The 12,375-nt window shown below is 45.5% G+C and overlaps 5 non-coding genes across 5 annotated transcripts; all 5 read right to left on the minus strand.

Moving 5' to 3' along the window:
• Window positions 1-2,430: 2,430 nt before the first annotated feature.
• Window positions 2,431-2,512, minus strand: trnas-cga (transfer RNA serine (anticodon CGA)). Its single transcript has one exon. It is a non-coding gene; the product is annotated as a tRNA-Ser (tRNA).
• Window positions 2,513-6,625: 4,113 nt separating this feature from the next.
• Window positions 6,626-6,767, minus strand: LOC148633299 (U4 spliceosomal RNA). Its single transcript, XR_015934041.1, has one exon. It is a non-coding gene; the product is annotated as a U4 spliceosomal RNA (small nuclear RNA).
• Window positions 6,768-8,075: 1,308 nt separating this feature from the next.
• LOC148633300 (U4 spliceosomal RNA) lies at window positions 8,076-8,220 on the minus strand. The gene has a single exon (XR_015934047.1). It is a non-coding gene; the product is annotated as a U4 spliceosomal RNA (small nuclear RNA).
• Window positions 8,221-8,450: 230 nt separating this feature from the next.
• On the minus strand, window positions 8,451-8,567 carry LOC148633301 (U5 spliceosomal RNA). The gene has a single exon (XR_015934077.1). It is a non-coding gene; the product is annotated as a U5 spliceosomal RNA (small nuclear RNA).
• Window positions 8,568-12,083: 3,516 nt separating this feature from the next.
• trnar-ucg (transfer RNA arginine (anticodon UCG)) lies at window positions 12,084-12,156 on the minus strand. Its single transcript has one exon. It is a non-coding gene; the product is annotated as a tRNA-Arg (tRNA).
• Window positions 12,157-12,375: the final 219 nt, after the last annotated feature.

Raw genomic sequence — 12,375 nt, forward strand, 5'->3', positions numbered from 1 at the left:
ACATTGAGCTCCTTGGACATGAAAAGTTCCAGATAAAAGCCATTTGTCATCCTTTCTCTTGGTGTCGATGTTGCTATTGTATGTAAAGGTGGCAACTTGCTCAGCGAACAGGCGGAGCACACACCGAATGCAGATGTGTCTGAGTGGTGTGTCCAAGTGGCTGCAAAACGACAGCACTCCCAGGGCGCCGTGGCTTAGTTGGTTAAAGCGCCTGTCTAGTAAACAGGAAATCCTGGGTCCGAATCCCAGCGGTGCCTTTTTTGTTCTGTGTTCTTGAACAGAACTGGTCATTATGGACAACCGCCTACAGCTAGACTTAATTAAATGCAAGTATTCATTTCCTGTCTTTAACGCGACTTGTTTTTCTTAAAATGGATGCAACTTGCAAAACATGAAATACAAACCTTGCTAATCAGCGCAATCGGCTGGCAAAAAAAAAGAAGTCAGCAATGTTTTTTTTCTTTAACCTTAACCCTGCTAATGGAGAAGAGTTAAACGACTGAGTCTATGCAGCTTAAACGGTCCGCACGTCGGGTTCTTAGCTGAAAGGGTGGTAAATCCCGCTCACCCCAGTCCTTAATCTTTTAAAAGGATACAAAATTGAACCTAGTCGCCACATCACATACATCCTGTTCAATAATAAAAAGGTAACATCTATCCTCGCTCCAGAGTAAATCTCACGTTGAGGGCACCTTTTTTTTTCACTTTACCGTGAATCGAGCTCGGCTGCACAGAGGAGAGAGCAGAGCAATGAGGTCACGGGGACAGGGGAGTCACACGCTGGCGGTTTGAATACGCGGAAGATCACTGAGGGATCCACAGTATATGGACCCTCCGTGCGCCATCAGTCCGCACTCCGGACTCTGAATCCTGCCATCCGAGTTAAGATCTCGGCGGAACCTGAGGCGCAGTTCTTTCTTAAAACGTAATCTGGTGAGCATTTCTAGAATCGTACTTGTATAGATGCAGCCTTTAATGTGTTGCTAGGTTAAAATTGATGACTTCTTGTATTTCAGTAGGCAACTGCCCTCTTGATTTCAGATTTAATTTCTTTATTACAGGGGCGCTTTTATGAAGACAGAGTCATGTTCAGGTACTTTGCTTGATGGAGGAAGCTCATTTCAGACTCTGTGATCTGCTCACCTGGAAAGGTCTGCTGTACTACTACAAGAGAGAAGTAGAGTCTGGAAGAAGGGACAATTTTATGATTCTTTGGAAGGTAGGTTTTTTTTTCTTTGAAATCGAAATGAATCAGAATATCAGTGCAAAAGACAAACTCTTGGTTTGGTTTAAAGAGATATGGTTTTAAAATAGACAAAATGTAGAAAACAGGTGTTTCTCACTTTTGGAAAAGAATGGACCGGGGGTAATAGTTTACTAGTTGCAGTGCTGAGCTCATCGGGTTGCAGTCCCGCAATGGATAACGCGTTTGACTATGGATCAGGAGATTGTAAGTTTGACTCCTGCCTGGCTCGGGTCGTTTTTAAACGCATCGGGCTACTCCCCTAAGTAGTCTGTGCTACTTACTGCATTGTAATCGTACTCAGTAAGAGATTTCCTTCATGTAAATGAACTGCACCTGACAGCTTTAGAAAATCACCTGGGCTCAGTACGGTGCTGAGAGCTCAGCGTTGCTGTTGTTCTAATTAGCACGCACTGCATCGGCTATGAACCCGAACTTTTCAATTATTCCGATCATTAAGTCAACACGTAGTCCACATGAAAGGTAGAAACATTCTCTTGTCTGTCTCTTGTTTGTATAGAACTGAATGTCCCTGACAATGTACTGTTAGTTTTAATTGAAGAACGGCATTTGTCAAATATATCAGACAAGTTTACGTAACTGCTCATGCGACACTCAGTTGTAATTAGTCAAGAAATAAAGTCGAACAACAGCTGCGGGTTTGATTCTGAACGTATCAGATTGGAGCGCCTTTTACTTCAATTGACAAATGATAGAGATTCGAAGAGAGATCCTTCAGACCAGCAAGCAAACCCAGGGCTATTTCGGTTTTCTATCTAGGCAACGTTGGTGTCTGCAATAGCATACATGAAAGCGTGATGCAATTTCTGTGGCTACATTTGTTGCACGTCATGCACAGTAAGAATGTTTCTAACACCAAATACAAAGTCAACAATTAGCGATCACGCCTTCTCCTCAGTTAACCCACTGAAACCCTTGCTGTTAACAGTTCTTTAATGCGTGCTTTACGAGCACCTACATATTGTGTCGGTTCTTTCAGTTTTATTCATTAGGTTTTCAAAGGCATAAGTAGAACACCAGAGGTGCAAACGCAAGATGTGTGGTTATCTGAAGAACTCATTTCCATGGCAGCAGGGCCAAGCGATTTAGCGTTTTTATAGTACCAGGAAAGGAGAAGCGGCACCACGCTTTTGCCGCGCAGGCACAAGGAGACGTGCGGCAGACGCCATAGTCTGCAGGATTCAAACCTACGCGGGGAGTCCCCAACGGATTTCGAGTCCATCGCCTTAACCACTCGGCCACGACTACAGCGAGTTCGCCATCGACGCATTCCTCCTTTAATCTAACACGGAGTGCGACGTGGCTGCGGAAACCTTTTCAAAGTCGCTCTCCGTTAAAAAAAAAAAAATACCTTTGACAAAATACGTGCCAGCAGACAGACACGCCTCAGAGGGTTTAAGGCTGGCTTCACGTTCAAATGATAAAGTCTCCCCGTCCGAATGTCAAAATGCAGCTTTGGCAGACAGAACAAACATCAACAAACCACAAATGTGGATAAGGATTTTACAAGCTGCACCACACTGCACTTTCCAAAGCATTTACATTCCTGTTAGACGCAGGAATTGCCTTTGATTTGCGTGCTTACAAACGCCATGGAAAACGAAACAAAACAAAAGCCCTCAGCTCCTGCACTTGATTATAACGCCGTTACGTGTCGAAGCAGAAATTTACGTCATCCTACCACTGCAACACGGGGAATAGAGGGAAATGAGCACACGCTACGAATCGTCTCAATCACTCCCTAGAGTCGTAAGGCGCATTGAAGGGTGCACCCCCATCATTAATCATTGCACCTCTGTGAAAGGAAAGCTCTTGAGCAGTCTTTGAAACAGCTCGGATGAAACACTTGATGGCTTCCATGTGCATCTGGAGCCCATTTCTTATTTTCACTTCACGCCGCCCAAAGCATTTCTAAAACAGGAGATTCGCATTTGGGAATGCGCCCTGCCCTACAAATAAAACAGGTCTACGGGTCTGAAACCTGCTCCACGGAAAACAGTTCTGTTGCGCTTTTGATCAAAGGGAGAGTCGCTGTTCTTACTTTTTGATGACATAACACCCAAAGGGGCTTCTTTGGAGCTGTATTCCAACCAGCATCCTAAAGTTTCTTGGCGGTATCCTTTACAGTCCTCTGTTCGGTCGACAAGGGACAGAAGGGGGCAGCTTTCCTCACACATACAGTCCAATGTACTGTACTGTTCCCGTTCATTGAATTCGCAGTTCTGCATCAGACCTCTAACTCGTTTCCTTAGCTTGGATTTAAGCCACGAAGCAGGCTTCTACTGTATAAACGTCTAGAGGAATCACAAACTATTTGAGAGGCCATCATCCCAGGGGGAACTGACAAAGTCTATCCCTAAACACCTAGTGCAGTCTCTCGAGAGACTGTCAAAAATCGCTTTCTCCGTTTGCGTTGCAAGTAAGTGAAAACGCGGTCTCAACCCAGAGCCACTTGGCAGCAGCGGCATGTAAATACTGTTACTGTGACTGCTCGATACCGACGTTAGCCTACTATAACATGTTCAGCCACCGCTAGAAAATGTACAGCTCTAGTACCGGAGCAAAGAACAGGAGGGCCAACACCGAACGGGCACACGTGTCAGACATGGAGAGCGACAAGGATGGGATTCGACCCCATGCCTTAACCACTCGGCCACCTCGTCAACAAAACTGGGCTGTCCTGACATGGGTTGGCGCACTCCAGTTGATCTTTTTCTTTTTTTTCCCTCATACTCGAGGGTCATTTTCCTGTTCCACATGCGATTTCAACATTTTCCTTGGGAGATGTCAAGCCAGCAAGCCACTGCTGTGGTTCAGTGGCCAGTGTGGAGTTCAGTGGCCCTGCTGTACACAGAAAGCACATTGAGCTCCTTGGACATGAAAAGTCCAATAAAAGCCATTTGTCATCCTTTCTTTTGGTGTCGATGTTGCTATTGTATGTAAAGGTGGCAACTTGCTCAGCGAGCAGGCGGAGCACACACCGAATGCAGATGTGTCTGAGTGGTGTGTCCAAGTGGCTGCAAAAGGACAGCACTTCCGGGGCGCCGTGGCTTAGTTGGTTAAAGCGCCTGTCTAGTAAACAGGAAATCCTGGGTCCGAATCCCAGCGGTGCCTTTTTTTGTTCTGTGTTCTCAAACAGAACTGGTCATTATGGACAACCGCATACGTCTAGACTTAATTAAATGCAAGTATTCATTTCCTGTCTTGAACGACTTGTTTTTCTTAAAATGGATGCAACTTGCAAAACATGAAATACAAACCTCGCTAATCAGCGCTCGCAGCTGGCAAAAAAAAAAGAAGTCAGCAATGTTTTTTTCTTTAACCTTAAGCCTGCTAATGGAGAAGAACCTAGTCGCCATATCACATACATCCGTTTCAACGATAAGAAGGTAACAACTATCCTCACTCCAGAGTAAATCTCACGTTGAGGGCATATTTTTTTCCACTTTACCATGAGTCGGGCTCAGCTGCACAGAGGCGAGAGCAGAGCAATGAGGTCACGGGGACAGGGGAGTCACACGCTGGCGGTTTGAACACGCGGAAGAACACTGAGGGATCCACAGTATGTGGACCCTCCGTGCGCCATCATTCCACACCAGACTCTGAATCCTGCCATCCGAGTTAAGATCTCGGCGGAACCTGAGGCGCAGTTCTTTCTTAAAACGTAATCTGGTGAGCATTTCTAGAATCGTACTTGTATAGATGCAGCCTTTAATGTGTTGCTAGGTTAAAATTTATGACTTCTTGAACTTCAGTAGGCAACTGCCCTCTTGATTTCGGATTTAATTTCTTTATTACAGGGGCGCTTTTATGATGAAAGAGTCATGTTCAGGTACTTTGCTTGATGGAGGAAGCTCATTTTGGACTCTGTGATCTGCTCACCTGGAAAGGTCTGCTGTACTACTACAAGAGAGAAGTAGAGTCTGGAGGAAGGGACAATTTTATGATGCTTTGGAAGGTAATGTTTCTTTTTTCTTTGAAATCGAAATGAATCAGAATATCAGTGCAAAAGACAAACTCTTGGTTTGGTTTAAAGAGATATGGTTTTAAAACAGACAAAATGTAGAAAACAGGTGTTTCTCACTTTTGGAAAAGAATGGACCGGGGGTAATATTTTACTAGTTGCAGTGCTAAGCTCACTGGGTTACAGTCCTGCAGTGTCACACCAGGGCCAGTGGCGCAATGGATAACGCGTCTGACTACGGCTCAGGAGATTGCAGGTTCGACTCCTGCTGGCTCGGGTCGTTTTTAAACACATCAGCCTACTCCCTAAGTAGCCTGTGCTACTTACTGCATTGTAATCGTACCCAGTAAGAGATTTCCTTCATGTAAATGAACTGCACCTGACAGCTTTAGAAAAACACCTGGGCTCAGTACGGTGCTGAGAGCTCAAGTTGTGTATAATGTAATAATTTAAGTAGAATAGATTCTAATAATATAATGATCCAGTGTGTTGCACTACTTCACTGCTTCACTGCTCTATGTCGTCTGGAAATAAATCCTCAGACTGCTTACTGCCCTGGGCATGTACCAGTAAATTACAGGAACACATCTATATATCATTGCGTTGAAGCAGGAGACACAATCACTGCAAACACATCCTAAATACAGTGTTCCAGCACCTTTGACCTCATCCAGAACGTATCATTTCTTGAAAGGAATTGCTGTCCGAATGCACATCTGAATCCCAAACAGAATCTCTAGTAAAATACGATCATTTGTGAAACAGGTAAATGTCTCAGGGGCCCATTCCTCATTCTCAAGACACATGTATGCAGTACGTACACCATGCATTGAGCAATAGGTATTAAAGACACCACAGGTAAGGTTAGAAGACATTCTGACTATATTCTAAAATATTGGACTTATATTCTTATGATGGCAGACATGATACTGTGTTTAAAACCGGGGTTAATGGACATTATATGACTGTCAATGCTGTTTTGTTTTGGAGACTCTTGGCTGCCTATGTGGTACAGTGCAGCGTGAAGAAAACATTTTCCAAAACTGTGTCAGCTCAAAAGTTGTAAGAAAACCTCTCCAGCTGCTTTAACTCTCTTCATTTTTGTCATTTAATTGTCTGTCGGCACTATGTGGTAGCGTTGCATCACAACCCATCTCACCACGGAAAGGAACCTAACAGCTTTTGTAAGAGAGGAGAAAAGGACCTGGCCCGTACGGGGCTCGAACCCCAGCCTTGGCGTTATTAGTACCACGCCAAAAAAAAAAAAGCGTCGACATTACCTCTTTCAAAAGGCTTCACTTTCCTAGTCACATTCCATGGCTCATTGAACCCTGGCTGTTTCCTCCAGCGGTATAGTATTGCAGTTAGACAGCACGATGCCTGCAAGACTATGTCGCGCTCTGACGAGACTGTCAAAAATTGCTTTCGCCGATTGTATTGCAAACCGGCGGAAGCGGGGTATTGGGAAAAGTTTTCAACTAGCAATAATCGCGCCTCGGCTAAACCTCACAGGCTACGATACTGCCAATGCGCAAAGCTGACGGTTGCCAGGCAACCGCGGGGATCCTATGGAAATCGTTATCAATCGTCTCATGGCATGTCGTTGCTGTAACGCTTCATATTTGTCGTCTTCTTCTTCTAGCTTGAGGTTTTAAAGAATTTCATGACAGACAAGGGCTCCGTCGGGAACAAAGGGCGTTGTGAGAAAACCGTTGCTTATTTTCAGCAGCAGAAATACAACCCTTTAAATACAAGATGACAGAACAATGACGAAGGGCATGCCGGGAGGAACTCATGCACTACAGAGGAAAGGGGGCGGGCACGTACAGTTCACATTCAAGCCACAAGTACTCTTCTCGGATGTTGCACAAACAAATCCAAACGTCCTGAAAGCATTGCAGCATGTTTGTGTCCCACTTCCCGTGGCTGCAGGACGACTGACACGAAGGGACAAACACAATCTGTGGCGTTTAGCGTGACATAGTCTTGCAGGCATCGTGCTGTCTCACTGCAATACTATACCGCTGGAGGAAACAGCCCGGGTTCGATGAGTCTTGGAATGTGACTAGGAAAGTGAAGCCTTTTGAAAGAGGTAAAGCACTGCACAACGGAATTGAGGGAGAATCTTACAGGGGATTCTGAGCGGTGTCTGCATACACGCAGTCCGATACGGGTGCTGAAAGCTTGAGCTACTCTTAATGTCATGCTGCCTTTCCTCGGAGTAAATCTGTTACATTGAAAGAATGCTTCTCGCAGGTTCAAAAAGGGACCCTTGTTAATTGGAGAAATCAATGATTTCGAATGAATTCTGTATGCGTTAAAAGACAGCTATACACAGAAAACATGCAGGACACTGCTCATGATGTTTCCCGAGCCGAAACACAGTGCGTTTTTCAAAGCCATCTGACAAAGCCCGCCCACTGAAAACTGCAGCAGATCGTGTAAAGACGTTCAACTTTGTAACTACTGCACGCACAGGAAGCAGAATAAATTCCTCTTTTCAAACTGTCAAAGGTTTGCTTTGTGAACGCTGCAGGACATCGCACAATCTCTTTTGAACGGGGACAAACAATTTCTTATGGGGCGCAGTAAGTACAGACGTTTAAAGAGCTCCACTCATGCCGACGATGCAGCATGAAGAAGCGCAACCTAACGTTTGACAGACAAAAGCCGGGCGCCGCTACGAGCAATATGAAATCAAACTGACAGCACACGGCGTTTCGCGCTGACTCAAAAGTGATCTCGACAGACGCTGTTCTCTGCATAACGCTGAAAGAGCTAAAGAGCGTTTCTGTTGAGACGTAACAAGCTTGTTTCTTTCTACCATGATGTTACCATGACAAAATCTGTCTTTAAACACCTTGCTCAAAAATTGCTTTCGCCGATTGTATTGGAAACCGGCGGAAGCGGGGTATTGGGAAAAGTTTTCAACTAGCAATAATCGCGCCTCGGCTAAACCTCACAGGCTACGATACTGCCACTGCGCAAAGCTGACGGTAGCCAGGCAACCGCGGGGATCCTATGGAAATCGTTATCAATCGTCTCATGGCATGTCGTTGCTGTAACGCTTCATATTTGCGGCCGGACACTTCCCGCCCCCCAAAGAAAAGAGCGCCAATCAGACAGGCTGAGACCGAGGACTCGCAGAGCAGAAGGCCACAGTCGCCGTAATAAGAGCGATTGTGAGCGGTTTTGTTTTCTCTCTTTGACCAGCCCAGCTGCGCCCCACCCAAAGGCAGGGAAGCACAAAAATTGTATGGAACTCATTCATGCTCCTCTCCATGGAAATCTTTAGTAAAAGGCAAAAGATTTGTACGAGATGAAGAGAAACCAGAGTGCGTGGCTGGACAGCTGCAGGAGCCCAGGCCGCCTTCAAGTCCTCTGCCCTGCCGGTCGTGGTTGGCAATGCACCTGGCCTTACAAACGAGCCAGTGGGGCCCGTTCAGCTCCGGGCTCATCGCCTGCGGCTCTCTGCTTATCTGGCAGGGGAGATACCTTGATCAGCCTGTAGTTGGAGTAGTTGGATTGTTTTCTTGTTTTGTGGAAGCAGTGTTTGTTTTGCAGTTTGAGATGGCAACCTTTGGATCCCGCAAGAATGCTGTACGTTTTGAGCTTTTGGATGACCTCTTCATGGATCGTATGCAGTTCAGCAGAAAAGTGTTACAGAAGGAACTTGGCTTTGAACCTCGGCACTTGTATTTCATCTTCGCTCTCCCAGGTCAGAAAGCATTTGAGGTTGTTTTTGCTACCTATTCTCTGTTTGAACAATGTGTGGATGTGTTTGAGGCAAAAAGAGGGAAAGTTCCTGCCCTTGAGAAGATCAACTTGCAGCCTCTGACACAGAGAGAGAGGTTGTTATGTTCTCGGAAATGGCAAAGACGGAGGACATTCACACCTGGCTTAAGCAGTACTGCACCATCCACCATGGAACTGAGGTTAGAGATGTTGACGGTATAAAAACAGGAGCAAGGAAATTCGAGGTTCGCTTGCTACCGGACAATGTCAATGGAGGCTTAAGGCACCTGCCCTCTACAATCCAGCTGGGCGCCTGCAATGGCTATGTTTTTTATGTGGGACAACCAAAGGTGTGTCGGCGCTGTGGTGCTGTGGGACACCTGGCATCGTCCTGCACTGTGAAATGCTGCAAGACCTGTGGCAAACAGGGACATTAAGCCTCTGACTGTTCAATGCTGCCAAAGTGCAATTTATGTGGCTCGGAAGGACACGTTTTTAAGAACTGCCCTCACGCCTACGCCTATAAACTCAAAATGAGAAAGGATGAGGCAGTGCTTGTTTCAGCCAAACCGGCCTGAAAAAGCCAAAGCAAACAACAAGTCAAACAAAGAACCCTTGTTGGACAAAGAGTCTCAGCCTCCAGCCAGGATCAGTCCTGCTGTGGCTCCGGGGCCGGTGGAAGAGAAATCCACTACGCCCCCACAACCGCAGACTGCACCAGACAAGCACGAGGGTTTGAAAACCCCAGAGAACAGCGAGGACCCCTCCCCCACTCCTGCTCCTCAGAACGAGGGCCAGTGTGGGGCCCCCCGGTGGAGCGGGTCCAGCGAGGATACCCAGGATTCAGCGGAGCTGCTTTTCTCAGACTCTGCAAGTGCTACAGATGCCCTCCTCTCCTCCATCCAGTCCATCACGGAGGATCTGCAACAGCTGGTGGTTGAGGGGGAAGAGGAGACTGGTGCATCGGCTGCACCCCTTTCCCCTCGGTGCTCCCAGGAGCTGGACTTGAGGAAAAGGAAAAATGACTCTGTTTTCTCCCCGAGCGAGGAGGAAGGAGAGCATGGCGATGGGGACAGCTGGAACCCCTCCACCCCTCCTTCTACCCCCTTCCTTGAAATGGACTCCGTGAACGCTTTTACTGCTGCCACCCTGATGAAGGCTCATTCAGAGGATGGCTGGCAGGAAATTGGTAAGAAGAAAAAGAAAAAGAGAAGGTAACAGGTGAGACCGAAGAGAAATGTGTTTTGTAAAGACTGGTTCCACTTTCTTATGTAATATGGCTCTAAACATAATTTCTCTTAACACCAGAGGTATCAATGACAGAGTTAAATGCCAGTGTGTCTTTGATTACCTCCAGCAGAGAGAGGGAGATGTGTTGATGTTGCAGGAGTGTGCTTTAGCCTATCAAGAGAGGTATAAAAGCTTTGAAGATAGGTGGGATAAAGGGCCTTCTGTTTGGTCAGGGGACAATAACAACAGAGCCTCTGGCGTGGCCATTCTTTTCAAAGGATGGGCTTTCAAATTGAAAAGTATTCAGAGGGTCATAGATGGCAGGTTGCTGTGTGTGGATGTGGAATGGGGGACCGTTAACCTGCCGCTAATCAATGTGCGCCGTTTCGTTTTCGCTGGGACCTTTAACACTCTAAATCGCCTGGACCCACAGCCTGTGAAATCGATTCTTCAGCACCCACGATGGACGCTTTGCCGCTGGACACAGAGAACGATGCTTTTCTGCAACGAGCTTTCCAGCTGAATTTTCTCGGCAGCTCCGTACTGAACCTGTTCTCCATTGCAACATAGCGGAGGCTCGTCACGTCTATAGCAAGGCTGTGTAGGACCTCATACGCCACAGTGACTTGTACACAGACCACATGAAAGGCAAGCAAAATACACTTTTAAAATTCCAAAGACTCACAAGGTCAGAGAAACAGCGATGACCTGAACAGATCTGTTACAGAAGTCTAGGTTGACCTTTTTAGAGCTGTAATTGCATTTTTGTTTAATAGAAGATCAAATCTACTCGCATGTACCAGCACCTTACAGTTTATTGATGTTAATTCTGTTTAAGTAATAAGATTGCTAACGATGTTGGACTTTAGCCGGTGTTTTTTAGAACAAATTGCTTACACTTCTGTAAGGAATACGCAGTACGTGCCTTTGTCAGTCATTGCTCACCATACCTGTAACTTTCTTATCTAACTCACTTCCTCAAATGGTGAAGGTCCACAAACATAAATGAAAAAAAAAACCCTTGTTGTAGATGAGGTGCACAAAAAAGCAGCCCCTGATAGTGTATAACACATTTATACTATTGCAGAGACACATGTAACATATATATACTGTATATATATATGAAACAGAAATAGAAACAGAAACAGGAATCGCTTACTCACCTGGAGAATCTCTGTAGGAATATCTAGCATTTATCAATGGAAATAAAAGCTGCTTTAATACAGTGCATGTTCAAACTCAAACCCTCAGCTGCTGTTCTTGTTTGTTTTGGGACAAATTGCAACTGAGCATCGCATGAGCCGTTACGTACCCTTATCTGTTAGGGAATTTCAAGGGAGGAGTTAGGTCAGAATGGGTAGGCTGCAAAACAACAAGTAAAGATTTATTCCAAGATGAAACGTTGTGGCGGTTTTCTTATCTTTTCAGCATGGACTAAACTTTTACGTGTTCCTTATATGCTATATATGTATATATTAGCACCAATGTCGTTCTTAAAAACTAACATGAAATTGTCAGGGACATTCAGCTATATACAAAGACGAGACAGACAAAGTAATAATTCTGTATTAACGTGGCCTACATACTGACGCAATGATCGAACTAACTGACATGTTCTGATTCAGATCCCCTGCAGTTCATGCCAATTAGAACAATAGCAATGCTGAGTCCTCCCCACCCTACCGAGCACAAATTCAGCTGCTCTCCAGTTCTGTTCTGCATGTTTTTTCATTGCAATTGAGCTCGGAGCTGGAGATGATGTCCATACAGTTCTGTGTTCACCAGCCCGCACTTGCGTGCTAATTTACGGGTTGTGGCAAATGCTTTTCTATAGTTCATATACATGACGGCAACCTGTTACCTAGGAACCTGAGAGGTTTAAAAGCCTCACGAGCCAGGCAGGACTCGAACCTCCAATCTTCTGATCCGAAGTCAGACGCGTTATCCATTACGCCACTGGCCCGTAGAACATGTGCTTGCACTCCACCACAGAGAGCTCTACACTGCTACTAGTAGTACACTTCCCCATCTAAATTTTCACAGCAAGAAACTTGTGTTTCCTACTATTTTTGTCAGGTTTAAAATATCATCTCCTTAAAACAGAAAAAGTGTTGATGTGTCGTGCTGAAATTCCGATTGATTTTGAATTCAAAGAAAAAAGGTTTTCTTCCAAAACACCATG

The sequence above is a fragment of the Lepisosteus platostomus genome, unplaced genomic scaffold (genome assembly GCF_059453375.1).
Source record: "Lepisosteus platostomus isolate fLepPlt1 unplaced genomic scaffold, fLepPlt1.hap1 Scaffold_48_H1, whole genome shotgun sequence".
Classification (NCBI taxonomy): domain Eukaryota; kingdom Metazoa; phylum Chordata; class Actinopteri; order Semionotiformes; family Lepisosteidae; genus Lepisosteus; species Lepisosteus platostomus.